Source organism: Pyrgilauda ruficollis, unplaced genomic scaffold (genome assembly GCF_017590135.1).
Source record: "Pyrgilauda ruficollis isolate IOZ18807 unplaced genomic scaffold, ASM1759013v1 scaffold4, whole genome shotgun sequence".
In the NCBI taxonomy this organism is placed as follows: Eukaryota; Metazoa; Chordata; class Aves; order Passeriformes; family Passeridae; genus Pyrgilauda; species Pyrgilauda ruficollis.
The window spans coordinates 4,436,944-4,453,310 of record NW_024525489.1 but is presented as its reverse complement, the minus strand read 5'-3'; the positions used below and the strand labels follow the sequence as shown (position 1 = coordinate 4,453,310).

Genomic DNA, 16,367 nt, shown 5'->3' with positions numbered 1-16,367 from the left:
CTTTGTAACTGAAAGGATGTGCAGCACATCATGCAACTGTACATGATTGTTTTACTTGTTTTTTGTGGTGAATTCAATGAGGGAGTAATGGCAGATATATATATATATTCACACATGCACAAGGCAGATCTGAAAGCAGTGAACACAGGTCTGTATGCATTGTGTTGTAATTGTTTTCTCTTGGGGGTTTTGTTATTGTTGTCCCTTTCACAAACTGTGAACCTGTAATTTTTCGTGTGCTGTTCTTTCGCCCTCTCTGCCAGAGAGGCTCAATCTATCATGTTAAAAGAAATCAATAAAAAGTCTAGAGGTTTATTTATAAAGTAGAGCATAGAGAGAGGGTACAAAAATTCCATTAAAATGGCAGTTTAGCACTAGCTACATCTCTTTGGGACTAAACTCCAATATTTTAAACTATTAAAATTGTTACAAGAGTGCTTTTAAAGTGCCACAAATCACAGTAAAGCTTTCTAGCTGAAACTTACCTTTATATAGTGCACTAGAATTTAGCTTATGTATGTTTTTGGAGTGTCTGATGGATGCTGCCCTCAAACACTATTTTAGCATCCATTTTAGAGCTTTATTACAGTTAATAATCTTACAGGTTTATCCTCAAGGGGAAATGCGTGAATGTAAGAAGTCAGAATTTATTTTCCTTCAGAAATCTGAGTGTATGTATGTCTTTGTGCAGATGCAACACTGAGCAAATTAATTATTTCTGAGAAGTCTATAGGCTTCTAATGTAATTCATCAGGATTGCCTGGCTTGGCACATGTTACTTGGTTACAGGAACTTATAAATTCCAGTAGCTATGGGCTATTTTATGACATAGCAGTTTTCACCAGTGATGTGACGGTCATCTCTTCCATGTTTTCTGTCCAAAGAAATAAATGTGTCCGTGTGCTCATAAATATGATGCTGGAAAGTTTATGGGATAGTGTCTGTGCTGAACCTCTCAAATATCAGAAGTAGTGTGTTGAAGTGTAAGCTTTGCCTCCACTCAGCATGTTTTTGAATCTCTTTTAATAGCTGAAGAAGATTGATCTTGAAACTGTTCAGTTTAAAAGGCAAATGGCATCGTATAGTTTTGTGTTGTACCATCTTCTATCCTGGGATTAAATTGTTTTTAGTAGAAATGCCCTTTATTTACTTGCAAAAATACCCAGAAAAAATGGTGAACTCTTATTTGGACCAAAGGTAGGCTTCTCCTTCCCCAGGAGACAGTGCACACTGTTGGAGAACGCGGCTCTTGGTGGGGGCCGTGAGAGCAGCCTACATAAATGAACATGGCAGAAGGCAAATGAGAAACTCCAGCTCACCACACATTTGTGTGTGGTAAAAATATGCACCCTGTCACACAGTCATGTCTGTACATACAACTCAATAACCCAATTCATTGTTCCTGCATTGTTCATCAATTTTTCCTTTTCTTACTGATCCACAGCCAGTTCTAGCTTACTTCTTGCTGTTGGTTGTGAACATTTCCTCTTTCATTGCTATATGGAGTAAAGTAGTGATCCCAGCAAGCTTAAAAACAGCAAAGTTATTAACACTGCCCTTTCACTGTTAATATCTGAATTTTCAGAAAAAGGGCTCTAACCTGTGTAGTTTTTGTGTGGTGGAGATGCTGAAGGGAAAGCGCTAAAGCTTACTTTCTAAGTACAGACAGCTAAAATCTTTCCTGTAAGGTGCTTCTCAGTGTGGAAAAGGAAAGACTCTAGTTGTGTTACACAGCCCTGAGCAGAAGTGATAGTTAGCATCTCTGCTTTTGAAAAAATAAGCAAGTGATATTAATGAGGATAAAGCAGAACAGCATCATTCACAAAAATTAGTTTCCTGTGAAGTCTGAAGTCAGCAGCCCGCTGAAACTGGGATTGCAGGTGGGGTAGTTAGGTTTGGCCAAATTGTGTTTGCTGCCAGCTAAGATTGGCGTCCCAGCTCTGCTCTTCTGTTGGGGGGGCTCCTCCTCCTTCCTCTTGCTCCCCCTGGGCTTGCTCAGGCATGTTGGCTCCCAGCACCTCTTGGTGCTGGGCAGTGCTGCTGTGCCCAGACCTGCGCCAAACACTGATGTAAAGAGGAGAGTCTAGTGAGAGGTGTGGGAAGAGGCAAGCGCGAGAAGGCAGCACAGCCCAAAGCATTAAGCTGCAGCATTTGGAAGGCATTTGTGAGGTCAGGGTGCTGCAGCAGTGTGGAGGCTGGCTGAGATCATCTGGGAAGTATGATGTCCTTGAAGAGAAATGAGGTTCTCTTCTCACTCTGCCACACTCACAGAGCTGTTGTGGCCCTGACTCCATGACTGTGTCCCTGTAGGCAGAGCAGCCAGTCATTAAGCTGTGAACATCCTGTAGTTCAGGCCACTAGTTTCCATTTCTTCCCCTTCCTCCAGTGGTGGACATGTCCTCAGTTAGCAGGATGTTTGTCTCCTTGCTTGCACTATGGACTTTTTGCAGATGGTAGGAAAAAAATCTTGGAGTGTTGTTGGTTATCGGTGGTGTCCTTGAGGAGAACGGGCCTGCAAGGTGAGGCTGAGCTGGTTGTGAGCAGCTGGCACACACTTGGTGTAAATGGTTAAATCTGCTGGATTGGATTGCTTCTGCTTCTATGATGTCCTTGGGAAGAGCACTGCTTTTGCCCTGCTGCTGTTGGGGTGAGTCTGGTCATACCCTGGCATCTGGGTCAGTCTTTATACTGGTCTTGGGGTGTCAAGAAAGCCCCCAGTCCACCTAGCAAGATTTTGCTGTTGTATTTCCTATTATATTTCCTATTTGGGGTACAGCGGTGCCCCACTTTCCCCACTGGGGGTGAGGCAGGGGGGTGGTGTGAAGCCATTGTTGTGGGTTTGCCATAGTGGGGAGGTGGTGTGTTTTAGGATGTTGTGATGACCTTGCTGAGTCAAACAGCTATCGTGTAGCTGCTGGTAACTGGAAAGGATTGTCCTCCTGCAAGTGTGATCCTTTATAAGTTTATGGTCCGATTGTTATAAGTATGGCTCTCTTGAGACACTTAAGTCACTATTTAACCAAACTGGCAAAACCACATGTCTTTGGCTTCAAGGAGTTTTCCCCACCGGTCTGTTGATCTTTCCCTTTCTCAAGATGCTGTGGGAATACCTGCACTGTCCCTCCCCTGTGCTTGGGGTTGAGCCCACAGTAAGTGAGGGAGGACTCTCTCAGCTTTTCTAATGCTTATGGCAGAAGGGAGGAAGTGATAGATACCAATCTTGCCCTCTCACACAGCCTTCCACACGCATCTTGCTGGTGGCCACCAAACTGTCCCCTAGAGATGCTGCCCTACCATGACTAATTTCCTGGCTTTTAATTTGAAAATGCAGTTATCAAATTGAGCCAAGTTCCAGCTTTTGTTGTATTTGAAAACCTAGAAAGTGTACTTCTGGGAAGAGGTGTTGGAGTTCAGTTGTTTTTGGGTATTTCTGGTCATTGGAAGACAGGAAGGGGATTAGTAAGTGTTGAGGATTTGACTGATTTAATTGGTGTACCTTGATTTCAAAATCAAGACTAAGTGCGTTGGAAGTAGTAGATGCAAAGTCTGTCAGGTACAAAGACTGATCAAAGCTGTGATTGTTAAAGATTTATACTGTCACTTAGAATGCCATAAAAGCAGTGTGATAGGTTATCTTTCTTCTGTTGTTTATATGAATAGTTTTGTTTGTAGTATTTTGTGGACAGCAGTATTTAATGACCGTGCATGTTAAACATAACTGTTAGTTAAACTTCCTTGGGAAATACTTTAACTAATAGATGTACAAGCATGTGAATGTAGTAAATTCTTTATGAATTTTTTTCCCAGCTATAGAAATGTTCCAGTTAAGGGAAATAACTTTTCTTAGTAAGTAAATATTACTCTAAAGGATAAGATTTTGTATTTTCTTGTGTGTTTTTCCTTTGGGATATGTGTGTGTGTTTTAAAGAAGAGTGCTAAGTGAATAAAAATTCATGCTTGGAGTATTGGTGAGTTGGTAATGCAAGGTCAGATATTTGTATTACTTATACAGCCACTTGTTAAAAATAAACATATTCTAATATGCATTTTATGTATATAAACAATTACAGATGTTGCAAAATACAAAGCACAGAGTAGAATAACAGAGGTAAGCTTTAAATGTAGATGCACTGAATTAACAGAGATGCCTGGGAAGCAAATTTAGAAAAACAGGTATTGAGATGGCTCCTTTCTTTATTTGAGCAATTCAAATGTCAGAAATTGTCTAGGAAATTTTTATGGCTTGTACAGTTTCAGTATCTGAAAAGCGTTTTTACCAGATTTTGCATTTATTGGTGGAGCTATAAATAAAAGCAGAATAAATTTGCTTGGCTTCATGGAGTTCTTGCAAATCAGTTTCAACCCAACAACTCTCAGGGTCTGGCCTCGCTTGCTCCTTGTCTGGAAGAGCCAACCCAGTTCTTAAAAACTGTGGCAAAACTTGCTGGGCATTAATCTCAGACAAGATGGTTAATGAGGGGCTTTTTTGTTTTGTTTTAAATTAAAAAATATCTTTTTCAGACAGTTTCCTGAGAATGCTGGGAGAATCAGTTAACTGAGCAGTTTCCCATTACCAGTCTTAGTCCCAGCATTTGAAAAAGCAAAATACAACCTCCCCCTTGCCTCTGAGAAGCCCACCAGACAGACAGCCTTCACTCTCCAGGGGCACCTCAGCCTGAGCACCCCTGAGGGAAATGTGTAGCACAGAAAACTCAGCAGTTTGGTAAATGAAGTAAAGGGGAAAATAAAGTTCTTGCTGTTTCAGTGTGGAAATCAAGAGAGAAATATCAAGGTTGGCTGTATGTTAGCCTAAAAATCAAGGTTAGGAAGTTCCTTGAATAGTATGAACTCAGCTTTTTTGCAGGGTACTGCTTTTAGATTGCCTGGCTCTGTAGGAATTGGTTGATAAATTTTAATTTTAGCAAAAAATGAGTCAGTCAGTTACCTAAAATAACATTTTTGTTAATGCCTTGCCCCAGTGTAAAGCATTTGAAGTTTAAAAAAAAAACCACAAACCCACTTTTTTTTCTGCATTTCTTCTGTCTTTAAAATTGTCTCTATGATCTGCCAGCAAGCTGTGAAATGGTTGTGACACTCACTATCTTGACTTAAGCCCTGTATCAAGACTCCACGCCAGGCAGTGCAATGATGCGATAAGCAGAGTAGTGAAACACGTCTTCATTGCTACATACTCCATTTAGCTGCTTTCTGAGGCCTTTTCCTCTTGGGCTTTTGCAGGATCAGGACCACAAATTAGCTTCTCCATACACTGCTTGTGACCCTTGACTGAGCAGGGTAAAGGAAAGAAAAGGCAGACTGTGTACTCTTAGAGACACAGCAAATAAGAGGACAGTTCACCTTTTATTTTAGCTTCTGGAAGTGCAACTTTTGTTGAATTGCTGTTAGGGGAGGTGAGATGTAAAATGGACTTGTCCTGACTGCCTCCAGTAATCCCAGTGCTGCAGTGCTGTGGTGCCTGTCCTGCGTTTCTTGGGTTAAGAAAAGTAAAGCGAGGCAGCAGGAAGCAAGGATGTAAACTTCTCAGAGGCAGAAGGAAAATAATGATGTCACTGTTTTTTCAAACTTTGAGCAATCTTAAAGTTCTAGAGGTGTTTTCATCGTATCTATTTCATGAGGAAAAATGTGTATTTTTCATAGCACTTGATGTGATCATATTTTTAACTTTTTACAGTCTTGGCATGGCAACGGCTTTGAAATAGTGTTTCTTTTATTACAGACCTGATTAGTTGGGAGGGAATGGGAATTAGAAATTTTTATAACAAGTACTGGCAGTATCTCGTGCCCCCCCTTTAAATATCTTCCGCTTTTATTTCTTTTTATTTGAAGTCATTATGTGAGGTGCATGTTATCCACTGAAATAGAAGTACATGAGGCAGTTGGAATTCAGCATTCTTTTGAACTAATCTGTTTCAGCAAAAATAAGACTGTGAAACTTTTAATAAAAAGTAAAGAAAAGAAGTTCTGGAAGTTTCTGACTCTGGAAACCCACGTTTTCTTCTGAAAATTTTACTTGTTGGTATAATTCTTTAAGGAGGTTGTACAGCTTTTGAAAAAAATGATGCTGAATGAATATCATAGATAATACAGAAGCCTTTGTAGGATGCTCACTGACCTACCTAAGATGCCCAAGAGAGATAATTACAACCTTTGGTAGTCTACATGTAAATGCATTTTGCAAATTACTTTCCTTGCAAAAAATACAAACCAGTTACATTTTGGAGTCTGTACGTATGTAGAAAATGGACTGTAGAAGAGATCCCAATTTCAGGCAATTTTTGATGAGTTCCATATTAAAAAAAATAAAATTATGGCATATTAAATTATTAGGCATCTTTACTAGGGTGTAAGGAAGATTTATGGTGCAATGAAATATTGCTGCAACCTAATTTAGAACTTGACAAATCTGGTTTTATAGGGTTGAATTATAAAGGATACCTCATTACTTGTGGGGAAAACTTCTTTTATTGTTATTTTTGGCATCCTGGTCTTCTCTTTGGTTGAGCTGTGTTCTGTAGGAGCTGCTTTGGGCAAGATGTCTCAGCTGATCCTTTTTCAAGGGAGCTGTGCAGGATGAAGTCATAATTAAGGATCACATCCTGGCAGGCCTTTCTTACCACGTGTGGTTGCTGATCTCAAGTAAAATGCTTGCAGTCCTCACTACTCCTTGGTCAAAATGTCGTTTTTCTTAAAATCACAGATTTGTACTTCATTGTGAGTACTCCTTACTGATAGTGAATATCGGATACTCTATATACAGTATCAATAGTTATAGAAAATTTAGCTCCACCAAAATTACGTGTGTGCTGCCTTTTTTTTAATCCTCTGTTCCTTTCTTCTCCATGGAGGCCCCTTGATTGCACAAGGGCATGCTTTGAGTTTAAAGTAGGAGGCAATTTATGTAGAGTATGACCTGGCATTAAGGCTTGCAGCAGTAAATAGAGAACACTAAAAAAAATCCCATTCTTTTTTCAGTTTAGGAAGTCTCTAATAAAATTTGGGGTAGCAAATACTTTGATCCTCTTTGGAGACTGCTGACAGTATTCTTACAGTGCTGTTTACAGGTTCTCAGTTCAGAAAAATACCTGTAAACTAAGTTTGTGCACTCAGCTAAACTGAAGAGGAAATTTTACCTGGAAATCATATTTCTTCATAGGGTAATAAAGAGTTTCTTGTGTGCATTGTTTCCATCACTGAACTGACATGCAGAGTGATTGATCTTAAGCAAAGCGCACACACATGTAACTACAGCCACCTACATGCACATACAGGAGCATATGACAAAGGGAAACAAAACCACAGGATTTGAGTTCAGACAGTAAACCTTTTGAGGACCTTTTCTCCTCATTTCTGTGTGAGAGAAGTCTCAGTTTCTCCTGATGCTGTGTGTTACCTGGCCCTGTGGCTCCCCAGGCGTGCTGTATGAGGAGTTGTGCCTGTCACACGGGAGGAGTAAGGCATTGCTGGATGGCTTATGTGGTCAGGTATAAGTAGCAGAGGAAGTGTTTGCATTTAGGAAGCTCTCATCTTGAATACTTAAATGACTTACTGGCAAGCACAGCTTCATACGTTTAAGGAGAGTCGCAGTTTGGTGTATGTTGAATGTGCACTATGTTATGCACTTAGCTTCAACTATAAACCATTTGCTGAGTTTTAGTGACTCTGATGTTTAGTCTTTGCCCCCCCCCCCCCCCCCGCCACTGTGTTTAGACATTAGTAGCCAAGTATTTTGCCTCTGTATGTAGCCTTAAGTTGCACTTTTTCCTGATGTAGTAATCAGATCAAATTATTTATAAAATGAGGACATCCTTTTGGACTTCATGCGTAAACAGTCATTTAAATATGTGCACAAGCAGAGAGATTCTTCTCTGTTTATCCACAGTTGAAGGCTAAACATTAATAAATGCTAACATTAAATAGCGGGTTTTTCCCCCCTCGTTCTTCACTGAAGTTTTCCCTTTAAGATTCAGATTCCTTCTCTAGATTACCCAAAGAACTTTCTCCTTGCCCTTGATCAAGATACTGGTTGTACTATGTCTCTGCTACTTTGTGATTATTGTGAGCTAGAGTAAGCAAGTGGTTTCTCTGGAGTGGTTCCTGCTGGACAGGTAGTCATTAAAACCATGTCTGCAATGCTAGCACGTGTGTTTGAGGGTAGGATCTGCTGTCTCCAGGCACGATGGTGACTCCAGAACTCTAAATTCTGGAATTACCAGTGGGAACTGGAAATATGTCACCAGCTCACTAGAGTGCCATTTGAAATTTCCTTGGAGCCAAGTTTGTCTTGGGCTTGGCTTATTTCTAAGATACCTCAACAGGCAACACATTTGTAGTATGGATTTGGGGTTGGTGGGGACGGATTCTCAATAAAGACCAGAGGTGACTGATGATGTCTCAAACTGCTGCAGCAGAGAGACTCTCCTTTTGCTCTCTCTGCTTTTTGAATATGTTTTGCTGAAGATCTGGGAGGTGCCCATCCAGCTGGAAGGGGAGATGGAAAAGCAAGCTTTAAAACAGGGTTTGAGAAATGTGCATCTTGCATAGTTTTTAAAGGTACCTACTGCTGCCAGGCTAATTTCATTAGTGTGTTTGTTTCAGCTTTCTGGCTTTTGTTTTTTGCCTATTTTAACCAAACTTGAAACATCCTCTTAGTCGATGACAGCAAGGTTTGCAAATCAAAACCAAATCTGAGCACAGCACTACACTTGAGTGAGCTGTGCTAATCTAAGACAAACTTCTGTTTCCTTCTTGGAGCTTCTCCCCCATGCTCTCGTTTGGCACATGTACAGCCCTGTGTGCTGACAGGCACCTTTGAGGCACAGATCAGTTAAAGAAGTGTCTGTGGTGGAACTGCTCCAAGCTCAGTATTTCATGTGCTTATTGGCCATCTACTCGTGGTTAGGAAGTAGGTGTTTGGAGTCATGTAGGCTAGAGAGAAGTCCTACATTTGTGAATTAACATCTAATGGAGTGGTATCAGGTCCTTTTCTTATGATCAGACAAAAACCTTAATCTGCCAATGAAAGTATTTTCCCTGAGAAGTCAGACTGCAAGCAGTGTGTGTGAGCAGAATATTTTAGGCAGCGAATATGTTGGACTGATAGAGTTCTGCATAGCCCAGCGCTGCGGTTTGCATAAAAGCAGCCCCTTAAAGACCCTGTGGTCTCATGTTCTATCAGCAACTCTATGACTGACTTTCACTTTCCCTACAGTACAAGAAGAGATAGAGAATTTGCCATCAGTTTTCTCTCCTTGCATTTTTCCAGACAGTTTGGCCTCAACAAATTGTACAGCCTCCCTCTTGCCTGCGTGGGAGAGTACAGACTGCTGCTGGCGGCAAGGAGGAGAGATTAACATTCATCTGTTCTCTCCCCACTCGCTTTTCCATCCCGTGGGCATGGGAGTCTTATGAATGTTCTGCTCCTTTGGGGTGTGTTTCTACTCATTGCCCTGATGGGAAGACCACAGAGACACCGGTAAGGTTGTGCAAGTTTCACATTGCTGATTAAGTAGGCATATGAGGAAGTCAAATGCAGTGTTTCCCTAGAAGAGGTTAGAGAGGAAGATGGAAGGACTGGCATAAGCCTTAGGTTGCTCGCTTGCTCAGAGATCTCCTTTTCCAGAGTCTGTGCATATTGAGGGCTTCATGGAAAGTCTGCCTCCTCACTTGGGTCTTCCATGAAAAGTATGTTTAGACCCACTTTGAGAAGTCTGTTCCAAGCAGAGATACTTTCTTCTTTGATCTTTACTCTCTGTTTTAATGTTGCATGTATAGCCAAAAAATCTGATGGGGAGTATGGGGAAAGAAATTAGGGGACGGGTTTGTTTATCTTGGGGTGTTTTTTAAGGAAAGTTTTTTCTGATGTAGAAGCTGAAGTACTGTATAAACGTCTGCAGTATCAGTACATAGCAATGGTTGGTAACACTCAAATGTAAGATGAGGAGTTTTACTTTCACTTTGTGGTGTTGTGAGGGATAAGGAAGGGTTTTGCAAACACATCTTTCTGAATGACCCTGCTTGAAGGGGAGCTCTCTCTGCCATTGTCCTTTGGTGCCCATTTACCCTACCTAGGAGTCAGGTACTGCGGTGGGTGCACACCATGAGGAGTGGTGTATCTGCTTGCTCCTGCTTCCTTCTGCACGACGCCAGCCTGCCTGTGCAGGAACAGCAGTGGCCTCGTTGTCCCCAGCATCTCCTGCTGCTGCCAAATTTGTCCCTCTCAAATAAGAGTCAGGTATTCTTTCTCCTGCTGCTCCCCATCCTAAATGGGGAGTGGCTGACAGTCAGCATTTACTAATGTAGCACTGTGGAAGGTTTGTACTGGATGGAATGGAGATGGGAGGTCTTGCTCCTTCTTCAGTTAGTAGTTCCTGCAGGAGGGAAGGCAGTAGGACTCTTCTCATCATTTGCAGTGCTAGCCACTGCCTAGTGGGATGTGATGAGCCAAGTGCCACTGCCACTGGCTTGGAGGCAGTGGAGCTGCCAGTGTGGACAGCAGTTGAGAGAACTGCAGAATCTAGGGAGCCTTATGAGTGGGCATCCAGCACCTTGCCTGAGGTGGTGGAAGAATACAGATGTGGTAATTTTTTGAAAGGTACAATGAGGATTTTACCATGTCTGTTGCTTACAGTGGAAGTGAATTTCTGTAGAGCTTGTTTGAACTTCTGGAAGGATGTTGCTAAGAGGCATCAAGTGTGGTGAGGTCAGTACAAGAAGAACAAAACCTCCCATTCAGATAAAAGCAGGGGTAAGGAAATACTGCCGTGTGTGGGACTGCTTTCGGCTAAACTGGTCCGTGCAGTAATTGGTGCAGCTCTCCAGAAACGTACTATGGGTTTGAGCTTCCGAGCTCAGACAGGTCTATGTTCATGTTCCAGGCTTTGGGAAAGCGGGAACGTCACCATCTGTGTCCTACTTCATTTGAAAAAGAAACTTGAAAAAAAATCTTGAATGCCAGCCATCTGCTGATAGTGCATCCAAACTTTATCCTGGTATCTGGGAGCAGAGGAGGAAGAGAGTTTCTTAGGGGAGAGGCACTTTTGAAAGAGAAAGAGTTGTCTGTACCTGGGGTGCTCCTGGATCCAGAAACCATCAGGGGAGCATGTGCAGGATGGCTTGGCATCTCAGTGCAGCCACTTTCTGTAGTGGCCAAAACAATCTGGCCTAGAGAGAGTGAATCTGAGTCCCATCCTGCTGACAGTCTGCAACACTTGGTTTATGGATTATTAAGAGGAAATTTGAGCATTTCTGTGAAGTGGATGCTCAGTGATGAGTGGTTAAGAACCACCATATTGATTTTTTCCCAAAAAGATAAGTCACTTTTTCCTTGTATCTGGGTCATTGGGCATAATGGTGTTTCATAAATACATTGGGTTGTGGTTTTCTACAAGCTCTCTATGAAAATAGGCCCACAGTCTCAGTGGGAACTAATATGGGCCCTTAGCTGGACACAGAGCAAGAGCAGACTTGCTTCTCTTAAATTCTTATAATAAGTCTGTCCCAGCAAACGCCCAGTGAATTTTGATTTGGTTATGGAGGTGCTTTTTCTGAAGTCAGCATGTCATTTTTCTATGTTATATTATCTTCTCCTCTGTATTACAGCAGTTGAGTGCTGCTTCTGTCCTGGTTGCTCTGCGTGAATATGAACAGAAGTGAGGCAGTAGAGAGTTAAAAAAAATCCATTAATTAAAATATTTACATTGGAAGCTGCAAAACATTTACTCTTTGAGTAAAACAAACTTCCCCATTGTTCTTGTATGATTGCTACAGTTGCTCTGAAAATAGCCAGGAAGAGGTTGTGCTCTGAGGAATTTTACTGGGTTGGCAGGGGAATAGGAGGGTAGGGATACTGAAGTGGGCTCTCTTTGTTCAGTCTTTCTGTAGCATGGACAGAAGATCTCTTCTTCCTAAGGAAAAAACTAAAAAACTAACCAAAAAAAAAAAAAAAACCAAAAAAACCCCCCCAAAAAAAACCAAAAAAAACCCCAAAAACAACAACAACAACAACAAAAAAACAAAAAAACCAAAAAACAAAAAAAAAAAAAAAAACCAAAAAAAAAAAAAAAAAAAAAAACAAAAAAAAAAAACCAAAAAAAAAACCCCATAGTGGTGTCATGAGTCGTCATATTATTCTGGTAATGCCAAAAAAAAAAAAATTATCAGTATAATCAGAGAAAATGGTATTTACAGGATGATTTTTTAGCACTTAGGGGAAAAAGGAAGCACCCCAGAGCTGGCAATTTGGACACTGGCTGGGGACCCATCCCCATTTTGCTGGTGGGGAAATGGCAGTGCAGTGTGGTGAAGGATGTCACTTCTCTGTGGCACTGAGCCCCTGTGGGTTCCTGCTGGGTCTCTTGACATCATGGCTGCAGCTGCTCGGTGTTGAAAAAAAACCAAGTGAGGGTGCACCTGTTTTCTTACTTTAGGCACAGGGATACCGTTAGCAGCATCACTACAGGACAGGTAGGCAAACATGAAAGCTCTTTGCTTCAAACGCCTTAATTCGCATTATATCTCCCCACAGATAATTGGATTGAAAAATTAAGCATTGTTTGTTTGGTTTTTTAATAGTATTCTCTTGCATGCCATTTCACCATTGAACATTTCTGACCTTTTCCACTCTGGCACTGGACTAACAGGCTTCTGGACTTCCTGGGCAGGACACTGGAAGGGCTGAAAGGGTGTGAAGGAATTGGTTTGTTTGGTTTTTTAGGTCCTTGATTCACACTTTTCACTCTAGGCAAACTCGTAGAGTTTTTCAGGTTGCCAGATGGGAGGTTTCTCTTCTGCCCTAGTGACTCATGGACTGGCTGGATTGCAGGTCATGTCGTCTCTTCTTCATAGTGCTGTGGCAAAGTGTTTGTTCAAGCCTGAGTCTATCCAGACTGTAAATTTAATTGACAATTTTAAGGTTGCAAATTTTTTGGTTAGGTGTGTGGTATTCTTTCATCTGACCCCAAGTATGCCAGACTATGTCATGTTTAGTTATGTTATAAAAACACCTTGGTTGCTTTGAAAGGTTGGTCTGTAAAGGAGTTAGGAAATTAAATGTACTTGTTTGGGGTAGGCATAATTTAAACTTTAGCATGATAATTTTGTTCCATCCATTTCTTGCATGTTTTACTGTTTTTTAAGAGAGGCTGCATGCTGACAGTTTCTTGGCCTGGAGATAAAAAGTCCTGCTTACCCAGGTTTGATAGTCTGATGGAAAATTGTCTCCACAATGTATAACACCACTGGGATTATTTCTAGCCATTACCGTTGGTCTCATTTTACAACTGTTCACATTATGTAATTTGATGCTCATTTAATTTAATGAGAGGATGCTGCAGACTTACTTATGACTCTGCAGGACAACCTGTATGCTTTGGCCATCTCTGTTAGCCCTGCCAAAGGAGGAAGAGTGTGTTTCTTACAGGACATGTTACAACATCTTTAATACCTTTATTATCCATGCTTCCCAGATTGCCACAAATGGGATGGTGACTTGCCTGGGGTGTAGATTATACTGGAATGGCAGGCGAACTTTAACTTTTTTTTTTTTCCTTGAACTGCATATTAGACTTCTGTTGTAAGGTTATCAGGAGGTATTAATGGGCTTTTCCTTTTGTTGCAGATGGAATTTCATGACTTGCTGTATTTTGAATAGGACGAGGAGATGTGTCTGATAAGGTAAGAGAGAGGGTAAGATAAACATGTTCCTACACAAAGCTGTCACACTAGATGGATTTTGGGTTGAGAATAATTTTTTTTCCCTGGCAGAACCCTGCAAATAATTGTGATAATTATTTTTAAGTTAAATCTGCCTCTAAGCTTCTGAGCAGAAACCATCTCTGTTCTATACAGCTTCTGATCAGTTCTTTCTCCTGGTGAACTGATGTACAAAGGCTAGAAGACAAAAAGCCATGCCCTTGCAGGCACAGTGGTTAGCAAGATAGTCATGCTATTATTTTAGAGCTTTTTTTTTTTTTTCAAGTAACAGAGGATGTAGAGAAGTTTTTCTTTCGTTTTGAGATATTGCCTCCCCCCACATCCCCACCCCAGATATTTAAAATTTCAAAAGATCTTTGAGCTGTTTTAAGTTCTACACTTTAAAACTTGTTTTTCTTGTTGCAGTATTCTCAAATTTGGACTGGTTTTTATTAGAACAAGAGTATATATGTGTAGAAATGCTCTAGATTTGAGTTTGAACTTAATATTTGCTGTCCCTAATGTGCTGAAGAAACTGCAAGTTTGCTGATCTTTTAAAATTTATCTTCTAATGGCGTTTTCAAAAGGTAGTGTTTAAGTGGATACTTTTTTCCTTATGGTTTCTACTTCAGAGGTTTCCACTGTTAGAGAGGAGTAGATGTCTGTAAAACTCTTAGGTGTTGGGAGAACCATATTCAAACAACAAAGAGCCAAGCGCAAAAGCAGTATTACCTAGAGATTGTCACTGTCTTTCAGTGTACAATCCACACCGCAGCCATCCAGCTCCATCGCTTGTTTGTTTCATTTTTGTCTCCCCCTTCTTCCTGAGTTCTGTACAGTTTTACAGGCCTCAAAAATCCCTATTGTTCTTTTTGGCTTTTGATTGGAAAATGTCATGGAAACAGCTAAATGCATGATGCCATTGTATGAGGATCGGGACTAAATGACTTTTTCCTTGGATTCAGACATTTAGCTCTTGTAGATGCTCTTGAGTTTTTTTGGTTTGTCTGGTTTTTTTTTTTGGTTTTTTTTTTCTTTTTTCATATAAGTTTTGTTTCCCAAGGAGGGTGGATTTATTTTTGGAGGGTGGCTGCTCAAGCAAGAACTGAAAACTTTGAATGACTCTTGGCACTGTGTGGTGTATGCAAGAATCAAAGACTTGGTGGCTGCCTGTTTTTTCTTTTTTTTTTTTTTTGCAAGTATTAGACATTTTGTCCATTCAAACCAACCTCTTTCATGCCACTGTTGGATCTTGTTATGAATATTTTATCCAAAGGCTTACTCCCTGCACGAAGGTGGTCTTGTATGTCTATAATTGGTAAAACAGCTCTCCAGGTGAGAGAGCTTGCAGTGTGCAGCACTGTTACACAAAGCACCTCGCATACCTCATTTGTTATGTAAACAAGCTGCTTCACTTGCACGTGTTCCAACCAGTCCTTCTGTCCTCCAAGAATAGATAATTAAAAATTGTTTTCAGGACCTCTTAGAGTTTCCAGCCCAGCTGCACTGGCACCCCTCTGCACCACTGCTGTCGCACCGTGCCAGCGGCACTGTTGTGGCTGGGGCTGAGCGGTGCCCACTGTGGCACTGCCACCAGCGTGTGTGTGCTCTTGTTGAAAAGAAGCATAGCTAGAATGGGACAGGTAGAAGTGCTCATGTTCAGATTCAGTTCACTGAGAAGTCTGTTTGTCTGGTGTCAGAGCAATGCTGGGGACTTCTGTGTGCGTCAGCAATTGGGGCGGGACAATTTGATGAGACAACAATTCAGTCATTCAGCTGCTGGTGTTTCCTGAAGACATTATTCTCACGTATTATATAGTGTACATGCATTACACTGTGTAATTTTATGTATTGCTCTCTTCTGTGGAGTAAATATTGACAAATCTGTGTGCTGTAGCATGGGCAGCTCTTGTAGCACAGCACCTGATTGCTGTTGCACTGTGTCTCCCAGTGCAAGTTCATTCTCCCCTTGTCTTGTAAAACAGCCACTGAGGAGGCTCTGTTTCTAGCAAGCTTTGCAACTTGAGGCCATGACACCTCCATGACACTTCCTCTCACCACTGCTTTATTGCCAGCCCTAGGCATGTGCAAACTGTGAGATGGATCCCAGCAGCTGGATTGGCATTAAAATGAGATTCTCTGATGAAGAAGTAGCACTTCCCACTGGCTGTCATCTTTCACCTCTAAAAGGAAATATTCTGTCCTCATTTTGTGTGGTACCTTCTCAGTGTAAAATTCAATTCTGATCTAGGAATGGGTGTATTTTACTCTCCTTTCTCCAAGAGGTTTTTGTTTATCCTTTCCCCAGCAGCCTGGGCTGGAGAAATGCTACTGTCCTACTCCTGGTCCTTCTGTATGGCAAGAAGAGTCTGTCCTGGTCATGTTCCTTCTCAAGGCTGCAGGTGTCACTCATTCTTTGAACCATTCCTAGCTACTAAAGATGTCATCAGTGTTACTTCATTTATTTCATTTTCTTAACTTCCTGCTCCCTTTCTGCATTCCCTCTCTGCATTTACATTTAGGTTTTCATCCTTCCATAGAGTCATCTGGATGCTGCCCCAATTATGCCCTCAGGTCTTGATTGTGCCTCCTGTCAATGTTTTCCCTTGGTTGCTTAGTTTTCATGGATATTTCCCGACCCATTCCTTTCTGTTTCT

At 41.3% G+C, this 16,367-nt stretch overlaps 1 protein-coding gene across 5 annotated transcripts in view; it reads left to right on the top strand.

Moving 5' to 3' along the window:
• The window catches only part of TRERF1 (transcriptional regulating factor 1), a 98,456-nt gene that overhangs the window by 14,739 nt on the left and 67,350 nt on the right, over nucleotides 1–16,367 (top strand). For all 5 annotated transcript variants that reach the window (XM_041477228.1, XM_041477226.1, XM_041477227.1 and 2 more), the window contains exon 2: nucleotides 13,637–13,692. The gene's annotated coding sequence lies outside the window, so the exon portion shown is untranslated. The remainder of the gene's footprint in view (nucleotides 1–13,636; nucleotides 13,693–16,367) is intronic.